The following is a 23,344-nucleotide window of genomic DNA, read 5'->3' as shown; positions in this document are numbered from 1 at the left end:
TTTGTTTGGGGTTCTGTGCGCTTCCTGGACTTGTAAGTCTAATTCTTTCACCAGGTGGGGGAAGTTTTCTGTCACTATTTCTTTCAACATGTTTTTGGTATCTTGCTCTCTCTCATCTTCTGGGACCCCCATAATTCTGATGTTGATTCGCTTGAAGTTGTCCCAGAGGTTTCTTACACTATCTTCAACTTTCTGGATTCTCTTGTCTTCTTGCTTCTGTGGAGGAGTATCCTCTGGTTCTTTGTGTTCCAAATCTTTAACTTGATTACTGCAATCTTCAGGAGGACAAGGTTTGATTCCTGGTCAGGGCACATGCCTGGATTTCAGGCTTGATCCCCAGTGGGAGGCATGCAAGAGGCAGCCTATCAATGATTCTCTCATCATTAGAGTATCTATCTCTCTCCCTTTATTCTATCTTCTCTGAAATCAGTAATATATATATATATATATATATATATATATATATATATATATAAAGTAATTTATTAAATGTATACACTGGACTCTTATAAAAAACTTAGTTTCTGCAAGGACTGGGATATAGCTGAGCCTCAGGAACATGTGACACCAAGCCTTAAATTCCATCAAGTCTCGCAGTGACTCATCTGTTTTTCTGTCTGCCTTAGCTTCTTTCTCTTTGAATTAAATGAATTTTCTCCATGAGTCTATTCGCAGATCTGATTTTGAATCTTAACAGTTTTTTAATTGAATGTAAACTGTAATTGAAAAAAAAATTAAGATTAAGGAAAAAATAGTTTTCCAATTCCAGTCCTAAAATTCTAGGAAAAGGACTCTGATTGGCTTAGCCTGAGTTATGTGTTGCTCAGACCAATCAACTGAGGCTAGAAAATGAATTATCACAGTAATAGTATCTTGGTTCAGGTAGCCATTCTTGGTCCAATCAACTGTATACAGGAAGTGGGGTCATAGTGTCTTCCACTATAAACAGGAATTTTGGGGAAAAAGCAGTTTCTAGAATAAGAATGCCAAACAAACAATTGCTTTGAGGCCATTGTGTTTACATACTTGATATGTGCTCTCCCTGGGTTTCTAAATCATCATTCCAGTCCCTCCTTTCCCTAGCCATGCAGAAATAGGAAAAAAAAAAATTAAAGCAATTTTTAGATTTTACTCCCACATCTTTATACTAGTATCAGGATTTTTTATAGCCTTAATTGTGTAATAGATGATATATGAAAAGTCATATGTAACCCTAACGTCAATTAAGAAGCACAGAAATAAACACCTGTGAATCCATACCTAGGCTGAGGAAATAGCAAATTATAAACACTACTGAAACTCTTGTTGCTTACACTCTGCAACACTCCTCTAACATATTTTTAATACATTAAATAAATATTAATATATTCCCTCTTTTAGGCAGGAAGACAACCGAAAGGAATAATGGAGGTCTTAGATTAGCATTCTACCTTTTCCACTTACTACATGCATGAGAATACATAAGTTATTTCATTCTCCTGTGCCTCTCTATTTCTTCATCTGTAAAATGAATTAAATTGTTCTCATCTCACAGAGTTGTTTGTAGATTATATAAGAAAATGTAACATTCTTTGTAATAATGTTAATCTGAAGCCTGGAAACAATATAATATAAATATCCTAATATATAAAGAGCCGGGGTCCTTCACAACCTAAACAACCAGATGGATGACTGAACAGCAGGCTAGGGTTCCAGCAGGCACGGTGGAAGTCAGTCCTGGGTCTTGACTGCACTGAGCGGGAGTCAGTCCTGGGTCATGTAAGTGGAAACCTTAAGATATAGAAGCAAGGCAGACCTATACCTCCACATGGGGAGATATTGACAGAAGAATAGCAGGGAGCCAGAACTCCCACCATCTTATAAAATAATGAATACCCATCCCCCCAACACACCTACAAACCTTGGGCCAAGTGGGGAACCTGGACTTCTACTCTCTTCTTGAAATAATTAGGTGGCATCTCACCCTTCCCTCACCAAAGCAGTACAAAGCAAGCCAGATAAAACAGGTTGAAAAGATCCAGAGTTTCATAATGCTCAAAATTTCTAGGTTTCAATTATCAAATTATTCAAACAAAGAAGCAGAAAGATCTAAAACTGAATAAAAAAGATGATACTAACACTGAGATAGTAGAGATGACAGCTATTTGATAATAAGTTTAAAAGAGCCATCAAAACAATCTTTACATGACTGATTTTGAACATCCTTAAATGGGAAAAAAGAAAGTTATGGCAAGTAAACAGAAAGTCTCAGCAAAGAAAATGAAACTATAAAGAAGAACCAAATGAAAATTATAGTACAGAAGAATATAATAACTGAAATAAATAACTCAGTGAATAAGCTCAGAGCAGAATGGATAGAACAGAGAAAACGCTCAGGGAACTAGAAAATATAACAATAAAAATATCCAATGAGAATAGGGAGAAAATGGGCTTAAAAACAACAGAAAAAACATCAGAACCACAGGAACCAGTGGAGTCATAACAACAAGAAAATAAAACTGTAACATTTAGAGTCCAGGAAGAAATTAAAGAATACTTGTCATAAAGGGATGAAAGAAACATCTAAAATCTTTAAAAAGATTCTACATCTTATATTGGGTGTTATATATGTAAATACGTTTGATCTTTACATTTATGTTTCATGTACAGGTGGAGTTAAATATAAGTGTTTTCTAGCACTGAAAGTCACTTACTATTTGAGCTTGGGTTTCTCAACTTTCAGAGTCCATGCTAGTTTCCATTATGTCATATTACCCTCTGAAGATAAATAGTGCCATCAAGACCTAATTCTAATTGGCTCATTTATCTTCCTTTTATTAAGTTGTATAAGCTGTCTGTAGATGTTGGAGAGTAAACCTTTATCAGTGATAACATTTGCAACTATGTTCTCCCATACAGTGGGCTTTCTTATTGTTTTGTTGATGGTTTCTTTTGTTGTAAAAAAGCTTTTTATTTTGATGTAGTCCCATTTGTTTATTTTCTCTTTAGCTTCCATTGCCCTAGGGGCAGTATCTGTGAAGAAGTTCTTTTGGCATATGTCTGAGATTTTGCTACCTGTGGATGCCTCTAGTATTTTTATGGTTTCTCGTCTTATGTTTAAGTCCTGTATCCATTTTGAGTTTATTTTTGTGTATGGTATAAGTTGGTGATCTAGTTTCATTTTTTTTGCAAGTGACTGTCAAATTTTCCCAAAAGACTGTAAATTTTTAGCCTAAACATACTTTAATATATTTTTTATTGTTGATTTTAGAGAGGAAGGGAGAGAGAGAAAGATAGAAACATCAATGATGAGAGAGAATCATTGATCGGCTTCCTCCTGCATACCACACACTGGGGATCTAGCTTGCAACTCAGGCATGTGCCCTGACCAGGAATCAAACCATGACTTTCTGGTTCATAGGTTGATGCTCAACCACTGAGAAACACCAGCCAGGCAGCCTAAACATACTTTAAAAAGTGACTGTCATATATTAGGAAATGAGACATTAAAGTAATGTGTAATCCTGTATAATAAAAGGCTATATGCAAATTGACTGAACAGTGGAACAACCAGTCACTATGACACACACTGACCACCGGGGGACAGATGCTCAGGCAGGAGTAGCCCCCTAGTGATCAGTGCGCTCCCTCAGGGGGAATGCCACTCAGCCAGAAGCCTTGAGCTGGGCTCACTGCTGGCAAGTGCAGCTGGGCTCACTGCTGGTGGTGGCAGGAGTATCTCCCATGAGGAGCGGCACTAAGCCATCAGTTGGACATCCACCAAGGGCTCCTGGACTGTGAAAAGGCACAGGCCAGGCTGAGGGACCCCCCCACCCCAACCCCATGCACTGGGCCTCTAGTTCATTAATAATAAACAAGTTAAACAAATTGGAAGATTCAAACAGCTGACTACTGTCAAGCAATTAATATTACATTTATGTTTGTAGATTTCCCAAACAGAGGGGAGGCCTCCTCCTACAATGTATGGGTCCATTTTCTCTGGTCACTTTAGTTTGCAAAAATGAGGCCAGAACCAATGGACAGAAACAGCAGGGGGGTAAGGGCATGCACGGGAGTGGGGTGGGGGGTGGGTGGGGGATATGGACACATATGTAATACCTTAATCAATTTAAAAAAATAAAATAGAAATATTGAGTTTAAAAAATTGAAAAGAAAAATTTTTTTTAATTGATTTTTCACAGAGAGGAAGAGAGAGGGATAGAGAGTTAGAAACATCGATCAGCTGCCTCTTGCACACCCTGCACTGGGGACGTGCCCGCAACCAAAGTACATGCCCTTGACCGGAATCGAACCCGGGACTCTTCAGTCCGCAGGCTGACGCTCTATCCACTGAGCCAAACTGGTTTCGGCTAAAAAATTGAAATATAGATGTAAAAATTCAAAACTCAACTTCCCTGTGATATATTTTAAAACAATTGTTGATACATAGTGCTACCTTACAATCCGGACACCAGTATGTAGATTCTTTCCTAACACCTTTTTTGTAGCAAACTCAGCATTTCCTGGATTTAGTTCTTCCTATATCGCTTTTCATTTGTTCTGGAAAATGCCTTTCAACTAAGTGTGATGGTTTAGATGTAGAACTGCTTGTTGATGTCTTTGGGTGGGTTTTCACTATGTTGTTATCTACCAATTTCTCTACACACTCTATTAGAAGTGTGATCGATCCAAATGACCTTTATCTTTTTTGTATATATTGTAATATATGCATTGAAGCAGCACATAGCAATTAATTGTAGAAAAATTAAAAAAAAATTTTTTTAACCCTATTACAGGCAGCCGTGTAGGCCACCATAACTCCATCTCCCAAATCTACATCTCCCATATTCCTGTTATAATCCAGGACAACATTCGGTTTTTCTTGCCTCTTCCTCTCTTTTCAATCATTGTCTTTTCATCATTATGAATAGAACTGAGTATCAATACGTCTTTTTTTTATCCTTCCATTTTAAAACCATAAGTTTGTCTTTGAATCTTACTATATGTTCATTTTTCTGTAATTTTTTTGTTTTTATTTCACTGGGGATTCCGACTCTATCCTCATTGTTCCAACAATGTCTCTATTGTTTTGACACAAGAGTTCAGCCAAATGAATTGACGTATAGAAATTATCTAAGTAAATCCTATACCCTTTATTCAGTAAGTCATGTGTTAACTCCAAAACAATTCTTGTTGATTGTTTTTCTTGTGGGTAGTTTGAACCATAATTTGTGTCCTTGCCTGTGTATAAAATTATATTTTGTACCTATCCAGATTGGCTTTCACTCAAAATAAACAACTTCATTCCAAATCTAGCTCTTTTTGTAGATATATATTGTTTCCAAGATAAATTCCCTTTCCATAATAAAAGAGATTCATCTACGCATATTTCTCGTTCACATACATAAAAACTTTTAAACTTTTCTGACAAATTATTGATGATTGGATCAATTTTATATGTTTTTCTATTATTATAAAGGTTGGAGATATAAAAAATATAACTAAATGATATATAATACGAAAATAGGTAGGTAAGTGTAAGTATGTACCCGTCACTGCTCACCCAGAACACGTCCACTACTCTCACTAGCGAAATAATACTGATTCCTTCCGTGTCTTAAATTCATGTCGAGACATGTATGGATGACTAATACCTTTGTTGTTCGGAAATATAGTCCCGCCCGTTTCAGGGCGCAACATATATTTCAAGGACCTATTCATATGTCCTACCCGTACCTGATATTGTTTACGTTTGACGTATTTATACGTCCTGCTTGGTTAACAGGTTAATGAGTAGAAGAGCTAAGATATGTACCTGGGCTGTCTAATTCTAGGGAGATAATGTGCACTATCTAGTTTTAGTTTATTTTTTTGCCTGTTTCATGATGTAATTTCTGCCAGTTATCCCTCAGAACCTTGGCATTGCTCAGTAAACAATTGCCTTCTGGTCTAACCAGAAGAGAATTAATGGATTACCTGTGCCTACACTTAGGGCAAAGAGTCAATGGAAGAGAACTGTAACCTGGAGAAATAGAAGCAATTTAATTACATTTAATAGCATCCTAGAATGGAGAAAATTATTGTGTATGAGCATGTGTGTGATATATATAGAAAATATCTAGAAGGATTCACTCAAACCACCGTTAGTAGTTGCCAATGAAGAGTAAATGGATACTATAGAATTTGGAGATTTTCACATTTTAATTCTATGTAGCTTGAAAAATTTAAGTAAGGTTGTAGTTTGTGTCACTATTTAAAAAATACAATCTACATCATATGATGGAAAGAACTTTCTGGACTAGTTTTTGCTTTTGTGAGATAAATTAGCTTAACTCTCCTATAAGTATCTTAGGTACTGAGAAGAAATAAATAGTTAAATAATCCATCTCCCCCAAATAGAACCTAGATAGAGAGATTATCTAGTCTCACACACACATACAAAAAGACTTATCCAGTGGAGTGGCTCAGTTGGTTGGGCATCGTCCTGTGCACCAAAATGTTGCCGGTTCAATTCCCTGGTAAGGGTACATTCGTGGGTTGCAGGTTCAATCCCTGGTTGGGGCATGTATGTTTGAGAAACCAATTGCTGCTCCTCTCTCCTCCCCTACTTTCTCTTACTTTAAACATGTTCTTGGGTGAGGATTTTTTAAAGAAAGCCTTACTCCTCTACTTGGGATATGCTCAAGGAACCTAATGTGTAGATCAGGGTAGAAATAATGGTGGTTTACATTAGGGTGTTAGGAGATCAAGGTGGTAAGAAGTGGCTGGATTGGGATAATTGGGAAAGATAGAGCCAAAAATATTTGCTACTAATTGGATGTTCAACGTGAGAGAAATAAAGAATTAAAGAGTGACTCTGAAACCTTTGGCTTGAGCAAACATTTTTTTGGTGACTGGTGGTGCCATTTACTTAGCAGGTTACACCAAATAAACAGATTTATGTTGCAGAAAAAGATAAAGAATTTTGTTTTCCAACATATTATGTTTGAGATGAGGGGATGTTATTAATATCCTCAATTGACAAAGAGTTGGTAACAGTGGTCCAAAAGTTTTACCATAAATATTTTAAAACAGTGACTTCCTCTTACAGCTCATAATTAAGAGATGTATTAATATTTATAAACATCTTCTCATAAATATGTCTAAATAAAATTGGAGGATTTTCTTTTTTTAGGAAATTAACTATATTTCACCAATTAGACTGTTGAAGTCAAATGTTCCAGATTTTATAATTTCCCTGAAGTAGCTACATTATGACATATTTAAAACATCAGTCTTATATAAGACTAGAAGTGTCCTAACTGGTTTGGCTCAGTGAATAGAGCATCAGACTTCAGGTTCGATTCTGGTCAAGGGCATGTACCTTGGTTGAGGGCACATCCCCAGTAGGAGGCAGCTGATCGATGTTTCTCTCTCATGGATGTTTCTAACTCACATCTATCCCTCTCCCTTCCTCTCTGTAAAAAAATCAATAAAATATAAAAAAGTAATAATAAGACTAGAAGCCTGATTTGTGCTAGAATGGACTTTCCTTTCTCTGACTGCTGGCACTGCCTTTCTACTCTGGCCCAGCCCTGGAGCTGCCTCTTTCAGCTCCCTCCCTGCCTTCCCATGCTGCTAGAGGCCACAAGAGACTGGGGGTGGGGTGATGATGCAGGCATTCCGCCCCACCCTGGTCACTCATCACCTGTGCATGCAAATTAACTCCCATCTTTGTTGGGTTAATTTGCATATCACTCCTGATTGGCTGGTGGGCATAGTGGAGGTACGATAAATTTACATGTTTGTCTTTTATTAGATAAGATTGGAGCTTTACATAGGCATAAATTCACAACAGTGGCTGGACCAAATCCTTTCATTTAAATGACACTTTCTGTTGGTAAAATTAAGACACATGATTTCATGAGACATCTATACCCAATGCAACATCTCCAAAGATGAATTCAAGAATTTATGTAATCTTGATAAATATCTTTTTTTTTTTTCAGTAGCATGGGTGATACCAAAATACAATGTGTTTTAAATACTGAAAGATGTTGTTAGTATTTAACAGAGTTATATAGAATCTTTGAATTTTCTTTTTTATCTGACCAATGAAATAATAAAATAATTCCCTGTGATGTCAGCAGTCACACTATAAATTTGAATATTTGTGAGCAGATTTCTCCTGTGGCTCATTCTAAATAGGTGTTAGAATCCAGAATGTGATATTATAACACTTTTTAAATATGAATGAAATGATGAGTCTTCCCACATTTCTCTGCCAATGAAAGGGAAAACTAATTATATTTTTCTTTTAGGAAAAATAAAATATGAAAAAAATCTAAAATTTCCAATAATCTGAATATCTTTCAATGAAGTTCATTTCCTAATATCCAGTGGTTTTATTTATTAAGTATGCAAGCCTCTACTTTGAAAATGTACTTAGCAAAAATGATGCAAAAACAATAAAATCACCCTTGGAGATAGCAACCGCATTTTGTAATTTTATTTATCATAAATTTATTTGAAACCAAACGATAGCAATATAAAAAATATGTTCACTTTTAGCCTATTTGGATCACCTAAATGGGTAATTTTAAGGGTTTCTTTATAAATAGAAACAGTTTAAATAACCAAGCATTAGTGAAGTCCCTATGATGTTTTTTAGTTCTATAATATTTCTTTCTACAGATTTCTCTTTGTGGATCTATAACTTATATCCCCAAACCAGAATTCAGTGTATTTGTTGAGGAAATTATACCCATGTGTGCCCTTGTGCATGCATGCACACGTGCGCGCGTGTGCGCGCGCACACACACACACACACACACACACACACACACAGCCTATTTCATAGAGACTCCCAAGAGAGCTTTATCTTGGTTCAAAAGAGTAGCTTTTAATGGTGATGAAAACTGTAAATGACATTGAGAGCAACAATTTCAGGGCTCCCCTGTTCTCTCCCTGCCTCCCCTCTCAGCTCACTGCTTCTTTTTTTGTGATCTTTCACAGCTATTAAAAAAATTTAGAAACGTGATATTTCTGACAAAATTTACAATGAAATACTACTAGCACAAAGAAAAAATGGTCTTAGTGTAGTAACGGCTAACATATGTCAACATTTACTTTGTGCTCCCTCTATATCATGTAATTATCAAAACAGCAATATGATGTAGGCATTACAATTATGTCCATTTCCATTCTACAGATAATGAAATGGGCCTTGGTGATTAAGTAACTTGACCCAATCTATCCAACCATGAAATTGACAAGCTAGAAACACTATCATGGTTCTAAACAATCACATCAGTAAAACCTCCAAGAGCAGCCACCATGTTCTCCCAGGCTTCTGACTAACCCAATTGCCAACAGCCTGGCCCTATTAGGGCCTCATTGGAGTGGCCGGCCAACCTCCTTCCATCTCCTCCTCCCAACAGGCCTGGATTAACTGACCCAATTGGAGCTGGGCCGGCTGGACCTCACCTATGCACAAATTTGTGCACTGGGCCTCTAGTTGTCTAATAAAACTATGCTTCCTTTTCCTGCAAGTGAATCTGCAAAAGGATTCTACTTTTTGTATGTAAAAACTGAGTATTGAAAGGAACCTTAGAGGCAAAGAACAGATTATTCTACTTTAATTTTACTTTAAGCAAATTTTTGAACATGAATGAGTCTTTGTTTTAAAATTTTATATACTCTGAAGTTTTATAACAACAAAGGATGGCTGGTTTTCAGGCCTTAAGCTTCTCCAGAGGAAAAGTCTTATCCTGAAAGCATTTCTAGCTAAAAAGCTTCAGCAAGCCCTGGCATCAGTTTGGAATCATGAATAACCGTGTTCTTGCTCAGACTGTTTCCCTCAACAGTTGTTTCTACTTAGGCCTTACAAATGTTTGTGGTATCTTAAAGCCTCCTGCTTCCCAGAATTCTAGCCAGTCAAATTTGCCTTGTTGCGTCTCCTGGCTAATCTGGTCTGTGCACCTGAGCAGGGGACAGACCCAGAGGCAGTAATGCATTTAGGCAGGATTTTCCCTGTGGACTGCCAGCCTGAGTCAGGCCCAGGTTGGTGGTGATTTAAGTTGAAACTAACATTGGTGCAGTCCAAGCTTTTGGTTTTGATCTGTAGCAAAAATTTGTTATGTGTTCCAGAGAAATGCAATTAAAAAAAATAACATGCAAAGAACTGTTATTTAACAGTCAGATTGCTTTATGGTCCCTTGGCTGGGATTTTAAAAATGCTATATTACAAGAGAAAAACATAAAGTGGGGGAATATCACAAAAATGATTTTGGAATAAAACACCCTTTTAAAGGAAACTGGTTTAAGTACTCCTTTTAAAGGACTTTGAAGCCATCCTTTGGCTTCTCAAGAAGTCCAACCCACTTGCTGATGCTGCTCTTGTCTTTTCCCAAATAATGAAAGTATTGGGAAGTGATGAATCACAAAGCCAAGAAGAATTTTCTCATTCTAGTGCTCATCATCTGGCATGAGACTATATGATTATATAATATACTTTAAAAATTATTTACAAAAGGAGATCTCTTGAAGTTTAAGATTTATTTATATCTCAGGTAAATTTTTACTTGGTAAAAGATGAACACAAATTGACATCTAGATCACTTATTTCTTCTTTCCCTTCAATTGACCAATTTTTATCTATGGAGTGAAGTGTATAGTAGTAAAATATTATTCAACTAATGATCACACACATAAAAATCTTAACACATGAATTGTTAAAATGACTGCTTCAATTCTCCTTTTTTTGTGTGTTTTGTTGTTAATCCTCACCCAAGGACATTTTCTCCATTGATTTTTATTTTATTACTAGAGGCCCAGTGCACGAAATTAATGCACAGAGGGTGGTACTTTCAGTCTAGCCTGCACCCTTTCCAATTGGGGACCCCTTGGGGGATGTCCTATAGGGATTGGGCCTAAACCAGCAGTCAGACACCCCTCTTGCAATTTGGGACCACTGGCTCCTAATTGCTCATCTGCCTGCCTGCCTGATTGCCCCTAACTGCCCTCCCCTCCCAGCTGGTTGCCCCCAATTGCCCTCCCCTGCTGGCCTGATCTCGCCCCCAACTGTCCTCCTCTGTTGGCCAATTTGGTTCTGATTGGTCAGTTTCTATGCCAGTCAGCATCAAATGCTTTACCTGTTAGGCAGCCATTGGCTCCCCACAGCACCCAGATTTGGTTTTGATTGGCCGGTTTCTATACCAGTCAGCATCAAAAGCTCCATTTCCTAGGCAGCCATTGGCTCCCCACAGCACCCAAATTTGGTTCTGATTGGTCGGTATCTATGCCAGTCAGCATCAAAAGCTTTGTCTCCTAGGCAACCATTGGTTCTTCACAGCACCCAGATTTGGTTCTGATTGGTTGGTTTCTATGCCACTCAACATTTCTCAGCCTAACAACAGGGCCTCATCAGAAAGGCAGGGATTATCAGCAGCCCAGATGGAGGGCTGGAGAGCAATGGAGGTGCAGCTGCTGTCCAGACTGGGAGAGAGAGAGGCAAGTGCTGACCAAAAGCTGCCATAGAGGCAATGGATCAGTCCCTGCTTCTCTCTTCAGGCCTCTCTCTAAGCCTCTCTCTCTCCCAGCTGAGGGAGCTGCGAACACTTGGAGAGAGAGATTGATTCTTAGTTATATTTATATGGTCCCAATAAACTATTGTTCCCTGAAACAAGCATTTGTCATCAATGATAAAATTTTTGCTTTAAAAATTTGTGTAGAATTACAAATTCCTCTTTAAGAAGAGGAAGAAGAAAAAAGTAAAGGTAAAAATTATGAACAACAAAAAGACATAAAATACATACCTACCAACAAGCGAACCTAAAAATCAAGTGAATTAAAAATCTGAAGAACAAAATGGACTAGTGAATATAATAGAATCAGGGACATAGAAAGGGATTGGACTAACAATTCTCAGGGGGTGAGGGAAGAGATTGGATAAGAATCTTACACCTATGGATGAAGACAGGGGCCCAGGGGGTAAGGGCATGGGGTGGAGTTGGGGATCAGGTGGAGAGGAGCTATGGGGGAAGAGGGGGGGAAAGAGGAACACCTGTAATAATCTGAACAATAAAGATTTATTATAAAAAAATTTGTGTCTTACAAAAGTGGAGTGAAGATGAGAAAATACGATTTAGTTACAAGAAATCATTATTGTATCATTCAAATATAGACAAGGATTGAAATGCTAAAGAACTGGTGAGCTGAAGCAAATCCAATGACATTCTTGCCTCCCTTGATCTGTGCTGAAGTTTGTAAGTTCACAGTGACTCTTAAAAAACTGTCTCCTTGTTTTCTTCTAGAAGTAGATGAGACTAGAATAGAACAGTTCTATATTTTCCAACTAAAGCCTCTCTCACTATGAAAGAAGTGAATGACTCACATCTACTCACTCAAAGTTTTGCTGTCTTTGAAGGTATGAATTTTCCAATTCAGTAGCAAAAAGGAATAACAGTTTCATTTGTTAATTCATGACTTCTATACTGCTACAGAAATACTTCATTCCTGGTTTTGTCATTTATAGACAACATATAATTTTGTGGCTATATTTTTTTAAATTCCTGAATTTAAATAGTACTAAAAGTTTGTTGTGAAATGTTTAACTCCTCTGAAAACAAACAAAAACAAAACTAAAATTACATCCTGTACATACATGCACAAAAACCCTCATCAAAATGATTTCCTATACAGGGACAAGTGTGGCTTCACATTCTCAGAAATAAAAAAAAGACCTGTATGCTCTGTATGAAAACAATTACACTGAATATTCAAGTAAGAGGAAGTCAAGGAACTGAAAAAATCCTTTCAAGGGACAATGAATAGCTAAGAAAGTTAATGAAGGAAACAAATATATACTCAGATCAAGGCATTGCCAATTTGGAACAAGCTGTCTTCAAATGTTTAAAATAATCACCCCGAAGAAAAGCACATTAAATCACAGTAATATGGTTGAATTAGAATAATGGGGTAAAATTAGGCATGAACTAAACTATTTATTATTTTCTAGTAAGGCTAATTTAAAAAAAATACTTCCAGGATGATTGATAATGACCTGAAAATGACATTTTAGGAAATAAATCATTTTCCCAAAGATCTTTTTTATGGTTGGTACTTGTTGGTTTAGAGAATGCCTAAGAGTTCAAATCTCTTTGTTCTAATTAAGAATTTCTGTTCCTTTTCTGCAGTCTGCAGACCCACTACACCAGTTCGGAATCTCTAGTTCTTTTTTGCACTCCTGCAACTAAGACAAGCAAAGCAAACTAAGAGAACTCAAAGGAGACCTGTCCAGTGTGGCTCAGTTGGTTGGGTATTGTCCCTTACATTAAAAGGTTGCTGGTTTGATTCCTGGTTTGGGCACAAGCCCAGCTTGACCCCACAGGGGCCATGCAGGAGGCAGCTGATGTATGTTCTGCTGTCACATCATTCAATGTTTTTCTTTTTCTCTCTCCTTTCCTCTCTCTCTCTAAAAATTCTTTAAGAGAGAGAGAGAGAGAGAGAGAGAGAGAGAGAGAGAGAGAGAGAGAGAGAGAGAGCTCAAAGGAAAAGACCATAATGTAGGCTTTATATTTTTGTGTCCTATATTGTGTAGATCTCTAGGTTAAAAGATCAGAGATCTGGATCCTATACACTACATGATTTAGAATAAGACAGTCAAACTTCATAGATCTGTCTGTAGGTTTTTTTCATCTCTCTCTCTCTCTTTCTCTCTCTCTCTCTCTCTCTCTCTCTCTCTCTCTCTCTCTCTCTCTCTCTTTTCAGACACATCATGAGAAGACAGGGTTCTTTGGAAGAGATAATAATGGTGAGGAATAACAGGAGGCTGCAGGAAAAGAGGAAAATTATCTATGGGACTGATTGACTTCATAAAGGAAGCCACAGGTATGCATCTACAGGAGCTGAGCAGGGTTGTTGAGGATAGATTATTGTGGACATCACTCATTCAAAGGATCACCATGAGTTGGAGAGGATTCAAAAGCATGTAACAAACACACAAGATAGGGATAAAATTACTTATCTTGCTCGCAGCACTGGGTTGTTAAAATGATCAAGTAATGTGCTGTAAAAACACAAAAATAAATTATAGGATCATTATTACTGCACTCTACAACTTGTGCTGCTTGTTCCACCCTACTTTTCCAGTATCCTTTGTGCCTGACTCAGCTATGTCTGGCCAGGCTTTATGATGGAGCCAGTAATAGGATGGCAGCAGCAGTGGTGTGGACAATGGGAGATGAAGAACTGAACAACAGTACTAATAGCTCAGGTGTGAGGTTACCAAGTACTTTGTCCATTAAATTCGCATCTGGAAAGAACATTTCTGACAATTTTTGTGCAATAACACAAATGTTTATGAACAGGTTTTTTTTTTCTGGCTCTGAGTTATCTTATTATGATCTCTAAAATTAAAATTTAGAATTGGTATGAAGGAGAGCTCTTACTCTGAAGCGATCACCCCCACTGAAAAGAGCTCCATCCACATTGTTGAATTATGAAATGACTTAAGCACAGTGGAATTATGTTTACCCAGTATTGCTTGAGATAAGCAGAACTGTACAGGTTTCAAAATGGTAATATTTTACAAAATATACATCTTTTAATGGGGTAAGGAGAAGAATTTGTAGTGACAGTGCTTTCTAGACTTGTCTGGGGCTGAATAAAAGCTTTGTTTCGATATCAAAGGTGTGTGATTTATATAGGCTTGAACATATAATCACCTTATAATGAAAATTTCCGTTCTTTATGAGCGTTCACAGGAATACTTTAAAGTTAAGGGAATGTTAATATGTGCATAGGCATCAACCACACTGAAAACCAAGACTAGCCAGACTATCTTGCCTTACCACCAGTTTCTCAACAACAGTGCTATTAGTATTTTGAGCTAGATACATTATTGTAGGGGACTGTTCTGTGCACTGTGTGATATTTAGCAGCATTTGTGGTTTCTACTCACTAGATGCCAGTAGTGACAACCAAAAATGTCTCCAGCCTAAACCAGTTTGGCTCAGTGGATAGAGCATCGGCCTGGGGACTGAAAGGTCCCAGGTTCGATTCAGGTCAAGGGCATGTACCTTGGTTGTGGGCACATCTTCAGCAGGGGATGTGCAAGAGGCAGCTGATTGATGTTTCTCTCTCATCGATGTTTCTAACTCTCTATCCCTCTCTCTTCCTCTCTGTAAAAAGTCAATAAAATATATTTAAACAAACAAACAAACAAACAAACAATGTCTTCAGGCCTCGCCAAATGTCCCTTCGGGGGAAAAATCAATCTCAGTTAAAAATCACTGCACTAAAACCATTAATTTAATTTGCTGCATAAAAATATTTTTTTCCTGCCAAAATAGGTTTGGCTCAGTGGATAGAGTGTCGGCCTTCGGACTGAAAGGTCCCAGGTTCGATTCAGGTCAAGGGCATGTACATTGGTTGTGGGCACATCCCCAGTAGGGGGTGTGCAAGAAGCAGCCGATTGATGATTCTCTCTCATCGATGTTTCTAACTCTCTATTTCTCTATCTTTCTCTCTGTAAAAAAAATCAATAACATATATTTTTTAAAATATTTTTTTTTCCTGCTTCTAGAAGTTTGCTCTTATGAAGGACATGCTTTTCAAATAACCAACAAATGTTAGTTCTGACTAATTTTACTAACAATTATTTGTGGCTTTATTGAAAAAATAAAATCAAGTACTTCTACATGCAATATTATATAAGCGAAAGAAGGAAAGTTGTTAATATTAATTATTTACTATATGTCATTTTCTAAAGGACTTACTTCAAACACATTCTTCTAGTTATGTCTCAGAATATCTCTATTTGGGAATTATTTCCCTCCATTTTATAGATGTGGAAAAAATTTAGAGATATTAAGCTACTTTCCCAAGAAATGTAGATAATTCTCTAATTTCAAGTTTTTTGCATTAACAAATCGTTTGTTTTTGTTTTTGAGGACATGCTTTTATTGATTTTAGAGAGAGGGAAAGTGAGAGAAAAGCATCGATGTGAGAGTGAAACATCCATCTGTTGCCTCCCACATACTACCTGATCAAGGATAGAACCCACAACTTAGTTATGTGACCTGACAGAGAATTGAACTCCGGTCTTTTGGGGTACAGGGCAATGCTCCAACCAAATGAGCCACACTGACCAGGGCTCGAGTTGTACTACTCTTTGTCCCACATCACAGCTGTCAGTGAGACACTGATCATTATACTTGACAATTAAAACAGCAATTAAAATGTATGTGTCAGGATTAAGTTATCTCACAAAGGCCCAGGTTAGTTTTTACACTTTTCCATTTTACAATTTAAGAGACTGGCCTCAAATAACCAAGTTGTAGGCATGTATCATCATTAAAAGAAAATTAATTCGGTCTTATACAACAGCCAGTTAAAATATTCAAACTAACCCAAATTCTCTCTGGGTTATGAAGTTACCCTTCTATCGGTTGATTTGTAATATATGGCAGGTGATTAACAGGGTAGCGAGAGCAGCAGATATTATTGGGGATTTGGAGGGATGGAGCTGGTTTTCACTGCTGCCACATAAAATATTCAAATAAAATATTAGATACCCTTTTCTTAAAAGTCCTTCTGTCATTGCATCTCCAGAATACATCTCTTCCCCCTCCCCCCCCCCCCCCCCCCCCCGCCATCTTTTCCTCAGGCTCTAACCTGCTATCGCACAGCTTACTCAGTCCTCTCCCTTCCTCAGTTAGCCCCTTTCACTCCCTGGTCGTCCAGTCCCTTTACCCTTACCTCTTCTGGAATGTAATTCTCTTCTCCTACAGGGCAGAACAATTAGCTCTCCACTCCCTTTTCAGGTTGGGCTTCACCTCCGCATATTTGAAAATACTTGTCACTTTGCTAAACAAGAGGCATCTCCTCAGGAGCTCCGCCCTGTGCAACACTAAAGAACTGGCAGATTTGGCAATTTCAGTTTTTCTTCAGTCCCCACTCTGTACCTGTTGTCCTGCCCCCAAACTCTGTAAGTGGAAGAGTTCAACATCAACACTCATTTTCCCATGAATAAGTGTCATCTAGCCAACTGCCATACACATCTCAAAAGGAAGCAGTGGTGAGTCAGTTGTTTTTGTGTGTGTGTGTGTGTTTTTTTTGTTTTTTTGTTTGTTTCTTAATACTTGGTATTGAAATATAAAACAGATACTGAAAATGCAAATTTGGAAATGTATATCTTTATGAATTTTTAAAAACTGGACACACCTGTAAAACCAGTATCCAGAACAAGAAAAAACATTACAAGCATTCCAGAGGCCTCTTTGCTCCCTCCACCAAATAGTGTAATAGTTTCTAATGACAAAGAGTTGTACAGGCCAGCATATGCTCTCTAACCAGGAGCAATGCAGTGAGTTGTTTTTTATTACTGTTTTGCATTCAATCACAAGGCACACATAGGTACACTTGCTTATTTATTTGTATACATGCCATTAAAAATGTAGTGATTGTATTAGTGTTGTGATTTAGGGGTTTGAGAAGGAAGAGAAACCTCCTAGGTCCTGTTCCTGGGACTTCGCAGAGCCAAAAAGTCTTTCCCAAGTGGGGTTCTCTCCTAGTACAGAAGAGCCCAATTTTCGTTGGGTTCCATGGGCATTATGTATTCTAAGTGATTATAACTCTCTCAGCAAAGCTCACACTAACTCATCTGAAACTTGCTCCCATAATCACCAATACTGCCATTTTACAATGTAACCGTCTCAACATATATGAGACACTGACGTGGTAAAATTCCCTATCTCAGTGGATCTTATCCTTGGTAGTGCATTGCAATGATCTGAAAAAGTTATAATACTTTTTAAAGAAGCTTATGCCCATCCTAAACCAATGACATCAGAATTTCTTGAAGGATACCAGCATTGATAATTTTAAAGTTTTATGTATTTCTAGAGGGTTGAAGAGCATTGAGACTTTCAACCTTTTCTTGGAGCTCACTACCATTTCAACTTTAAGCTTATCAGCAACTCTAATTACAATACATTCTCATGATAACTGAAAATGTTGCCCAAATTTTATTATCAGCTGCCTCTCAAATATAGGGAAGGACATCTTCCCCTCACCCCAATGAAGGGACTATCCTTAAGTTGTCCAAATTGGCAAAATGCCTCAACTATCTCCCAATTTCCTTCTAATGAGCACTGGGCAGGAATGGTGAGATCACCTGAGATCCCCACAGTGAAGATGTGATCACTAGAGCCCACTTCCAGAGGAAGCTGAATCTTCTTCAGCACTGAAGTGTGTCATCATCTGGTTGCATTCATTCCAGTATATGCGGGCTACCTAAACAGAGTTGCATAGACAAGCGCTCTCTTGTCTCTGAAGACAGCTTTACTGTCAACAATCACCAGTGACTCACCAGCTATGTTTTGGTAGCTTGTGAGCTGCAGTTCACAGAAGTCTAAAGAGAGATGGAGGTATTGGCAGAGTTGTGGAGGGCTTTTCTTATGAAAATATCAGTTCCTGTTTCCTTTCATTTCATCATGTGACCATTTTCTCTATCTGTAGGAAATGTTGTTTTCCAATAGATCTATCTGTCTTCAGCACCTGAATGATGAGTCACTGAAGGATGGGCAATAGCTTGAGAAGGTGCCCCCAGAGGCCATGTATCACCTAGTCTGAAGTTCATACACAAATATGAAATTAGCCCCAAATATATTTGACTCCTGTTACACCCTTTCCAAGAGTTTCAAATAAAAGAATTGGAAATTCCACCTTTTCGTTCTGCTCCTTCTCTCTATGCTTCTTGTTCCCTCCTCCTTTTAGTTGCTCTTCAAGTTCCTTTTAACCGAATATTTTCCTGTGTTAAAGGCTAGGAGAATGGGTGTCACATTAGGTAATTTACTTTAAATCTCCAGACTTCTAAGAGATGTTCTTGTTGGAAGAAAAAAGTAACTGTCTGATAAACTTCTCTCTAAGCCCAGCTTTGCAACCTGGCCCAAGGCAAACCATTCTCAAGGCATCATTCCATAGTAAAGTCCCTAGGGAATCACCAACCTGACTGATGGGACTGGCTGAATTAATAATATTAATAGATATCATCAGAGAGGATCTGCTGGTCACCAGACACTGTATATTCATCACATCATATAATACAATAAACATTTCAAGGCAGGTAAAATTCATCTCATTTTACAAATGAAGCTATGAAGGCTCAGAAACTCAAATGGCTTGCTTCAGGTCACAAAGACAGTAAATGGCTGAATAAAGCTTTGAAACCAGGTCTATCTGATTAGACTTTGCTTTCTTTCATAAGCAAAGTTGACCTTACATGTATTTCCCTTTAAGCAAAGCCCTTAAGGCTTTTCAGATGCCTAGCGCTCTTAGGCCAATACTGGATTCCCAGAGCCTCCCGCATTACAACCCAGCTCAGGCCAGTACTCCTTCAAGGTTTCACAAGAAGAGAGTTACTTATTGCTCACCACCCAGGACCCTGCCTTCTTTTAGAAGATAGCTACCCAAAGCATGTGATATGTTGGTCTTTGGATCTTCTTGGATAATACCTTTATTTTATGACAGACATACAAAAGCAGTGCCTTACCCAAGATTGATGCTGACGGTTAGGATTTGTTTTTAGAGGTTTGCTGAATGGGTCAATCAGGAGTCTCTGGTTGGTAAGTAAGGGAAACTTAAACTCAAACTTAAGGGAAAAGAAGATATACTAGCAAAACATGGAAAATATCTGAGAGAGAATGATGAATACAAAGCTTTATGGAAGTTAGAATAAGTACTTTAAATGAACTACAACTATATCTCATATCATAGTTAAATCTCCAAAATATAAAACTGAATAAAAATGTCAAGTTTCAGAAGTATCTGTGTAATTTGATAAAATTATAAAGCTTAAAAATCTATAAAAGGAGCTTAAGGATACACAATAGGCAGTAAAAAAAATATAATGTCATGTATGGGCATGGCAAACCTTGAATTCTGACATCTCTGGGATGAGGAGATATCAGGCAGGAGCACACAGGATGTCTCAGATGTCTTTAATGTTTAGTGATTTATATTAAAAACATCTAAAGTATGATTCTTAACATATTTGACAAAACAAAGTGTTCATCATATTATTTTCTCTATTTGGATCTGTATGTTTCAAATATTTCATGGTTTTCTTTGTGGACCAAAAGGAGCCATATGCTAAACCTGACAATCTTGGGAGAGGCCTGCATGGTGGCCTTACAAGCTCATAAACCTAAAGTAACATAAAGAATGGTCTGAATTTGCCGAGACCGGTTTGGCTCAATGGATAGAGCGTCGGCTTGGGGACTGAAGGGTCCCGGGTTCGATTCCGGTCAAGGGCATGTACCTTGATTGCGGGCATATCCCCAGTAGGGGGTGTGCAAGAGGCAGCTGATCGATGACTCTCTCTCATCGATGTTTCTAACTCTCTATCTCTGTACAATATCAATAATAATAAAAAAAAAAAAGAATGGTCTGAATTTAACATTTACAAACTAAAAGCAGATTATGACAGGTAGTCATGTCCTAGGCATCTTTTCTTTTGATTGTGATATATAAAATAAGATGGAAACCTGCCATTTTCTGGAGCATAATATCAATACGTTGAAATTTTGCCTCCTGTCAGTTATCTACAGTTTGACTCAAATAGACTCACAAAAATTCTCTACAGGTTTGAATATTTCTTACATGGACATTTTAAAAGGGAATTTATTGGCTCATAAAACATAAAAGTATGAGAGCAACTAGCTCTATCCAGAGGAGCAATTTGTCAGGAGCTCTCTTTGTCCATTTGTTGGCTCTCCTTTTTTCCTCTGGATTCTGTTCTTGTCCAGATTCCTTACTGATGATAGCTAGAGAGCTCCCAATAGTTCTAGGTCCATGTCCTAACCTTTCAGCATCTCTTATAACATGCACTTCTCCTGACAGTTTTAGTAAGAGTTCTATAATTTCATCCCATTGAATCATGTGCCCATTCATGAATTAAACCATTTTAACTGAAGGAGTGAGCTGATTAGCTAGGCAATGGTTATGTGCCACCTCTTGGAATTGGTGTGAAAAGGTATCAGTTTTCCCCAAATGACATTAATGAAATTAGATGCATGCTAAGAAGAAGAAGAAGAAATAGATTTGGGGTCATTAGAAACAACAGATAATTATCACGATCAGCCCTTCCACAAAAAAGTGCCTGTATGCTTTATCGATGATTATCTTAGAACAATCCCTGCTGTGCTCTATCTCGAAGTAAAAGTGACTACAGGAAAGTATAAATAAGTTTCATTTAGGAATATATTTATATTTGCAAACTCATAAATGAAATGTCAGAAAATAGAATTGTATAGTATATAAAGGAATAATTTACCAAAATCAATCAAGATATAGCTTAGCATCCTATCTAATAAAAGAGCAATATGCAAATTGACCATCACTCCAACACACAAGATGGCTGCCCTCGTATGGACACAAGATGGCCACCACAAGATGGCCAGCTGGGGAGGATAGTTGTGAGGGACCAGGCTTGCAAGGGAGGGCAGTTGGGGGCGATCAAGCCTGCAGGAGAGGACAGTTAGGGGTGACCAGGCCTGGGCTGGCTCCGTATCCTCCATTCACAGGCCCCTCCTTCGTTAGCCAGCCCAGATGCGTGGGAAGCTTGGCTTCCTTGGTTGCCAGGGTCAAGCCAAGCCTCCCACTCACTCTGGCTGGCTCTGTGGCCGCCGCCATCTTTGCCCCGATAATTTGCATACTCACTCCTGAATGATGTCATAAAGGTACGGTCAATTTGCATCTTTCTCTTTTATTATCGTAGATATTTTTTCTTAGCCAGTTAATGCATTGAGGGAGAAAGCTGATACTAAAGTTATCATAAATAGAAAGTGCGAGAATTGTTCTACCAATGGAAGACCAAAATAGCAAAAGTGGACAGATTCAGTCCAGTTTATCAACAAGGAGAACCTAATCTAAAGGAGAAGGACACAGACTTGCTTTGGAACAGGATAGTGGAAAGGTTAGTTACAGAGCCAGGTAGTTCTAAGAATTATCTCAGAACTAGAGAAAAGGAAGAACAAGATCCAGCCCTCTTTTGGAAAAGAGGCTGGCAGGAATGAAGCTGGAAGCAGATTCCAGCCAGCTGGCTTGGTGTACCCATAGGACATGAAGTTCTCAAGTACTCTAGATAAAAGATAGATAGGTATGGGCCCAGACTTGCCAACTTGTGTATTTTTCGATTCTTTTTTGGTACTGGAACTGTGACATACTTAACATAAGCACACCTAAGTGAGAGCAACAGGATAAGTAATTTTGATGTGGTGCTGGGCTAGCCAATCATAGGTTTAGGGTTGGTAGCCTATTCCTAAATGGATATTCCTTTGACAATATAACTGGGTTAAGAAATGGTTTGGACGAACCCTGACAATTCCCTCCATATATACCAAGAATTATGAATGGCATATCATCATCCTACCTAATAAAAGAGTAATATGCAAATTAACCATCACTGCACTCCACAAGCCACACCCACCAGCCAATCAGAGTGAGTATGCAAATAAACCCAACCAAGATGGCTACAGCCACAGAGAGCAGAAGGGAGGTGTTTTCCCTGGCAATGGAGGAAGCCAAGCTTTCTGGCTGCCCTTGCTGGCTTAAGCCTCCACTCAAGGCTACAAAGTTTCAATTATAGAAGGTAAACAACTCCAAACAGAAACGGCTGCCACCATGGGGCAAGCAGGAGGCTTGGCTCAGCTCCAGGCTACAAAGTTTCAATTGTAGAAAGTAAATATATCCCAGATACCAGGGTCTCCGCTTGGGTCACTGGGGGGTGCGGCTGGCCTGCAAACCACCACAGGCCCCTAACCAACCATAGCATCTGTCCCCTGGTGGTCAGTGCATGACATAGCAACTGGTGGAAGCTATGACAAATGAAGCGTCAAATGAACCATTGGACACTTAGCTTATTACACTTTTATTATATAGGATAGTACTGGAAGTCCCAGCCATAGCAATCAGACAAGAAGAAGAGATAAAAAGTATATCCAAGTTTGACAGGAGTAGTAAAACTGTCATTATTTGCAGATGACATGATATTGTACAATATATAAAAAACCCTAAAGACTCCACCAAGAAACTACTATACTTAATAAATGAATTTGGCAAGGTAACAGAATACAAACTCAACATCCACAAATCAATAGCATTTTTATAGACCAATAATGAACTTTCATAAAAAGAAACTAAAAAAGCAATCACATTTACTATTGCAATAAAAAATATAAGATACCTAGGATAAAGGTAACCAAGGAGATAAAACACATGTACTTGGAAAACTATAGGACATTGAAAAAAGAAACAGAGGAAGATACAAACAAATGGAAGCATATACCACGTTCATGGATTGGAAGAATTAACATCATTAAAA

At 38.0% G+C, this 23,344-nt stretch overlaps 1 long non-coding RNA gene across 1 annotated transcript in view; it reads left to right on the top strand.

Annotated features, from left to right (window-relative positions):
- The window catches only part of LOC311618861, a 63,687-nt gene extending 46,708 nt beyond the window's left edge, over positions 1–16,979 (top strand). The window contains exons 3-4 of the long non-coding RNA XR_014794388.1: positions 13,729–13,848; positions 16,785–16,979. This is a non-coding gene — a long non-coding RNA (uncharacterized lncRNA). The remainder of the gene's footprint in view (positions 1–13,728; positions 13,849–16,784) is intronic.
- Positions 16,980–23,344: the final 6,365 nt, after the last annotated feature.

The sequence above is a fragment of the Pipistrellus hanaki genome (assembly GCF_964339955.1).
Source record: "Pipistrellus hanaki genome assembly, chromosome: 1".
NCBI lineage: Eukaryota > Metazoa > Chordata > Mammalia > Chiroptera > Vespertilionidae > Pipistrellus > Pipistrellus hanaki.
The sequence above is the reverse complement of the archived record's forward strand: the minus strand, read 5'-3'. Positions and strand labels throughout refer to the sequence as shown.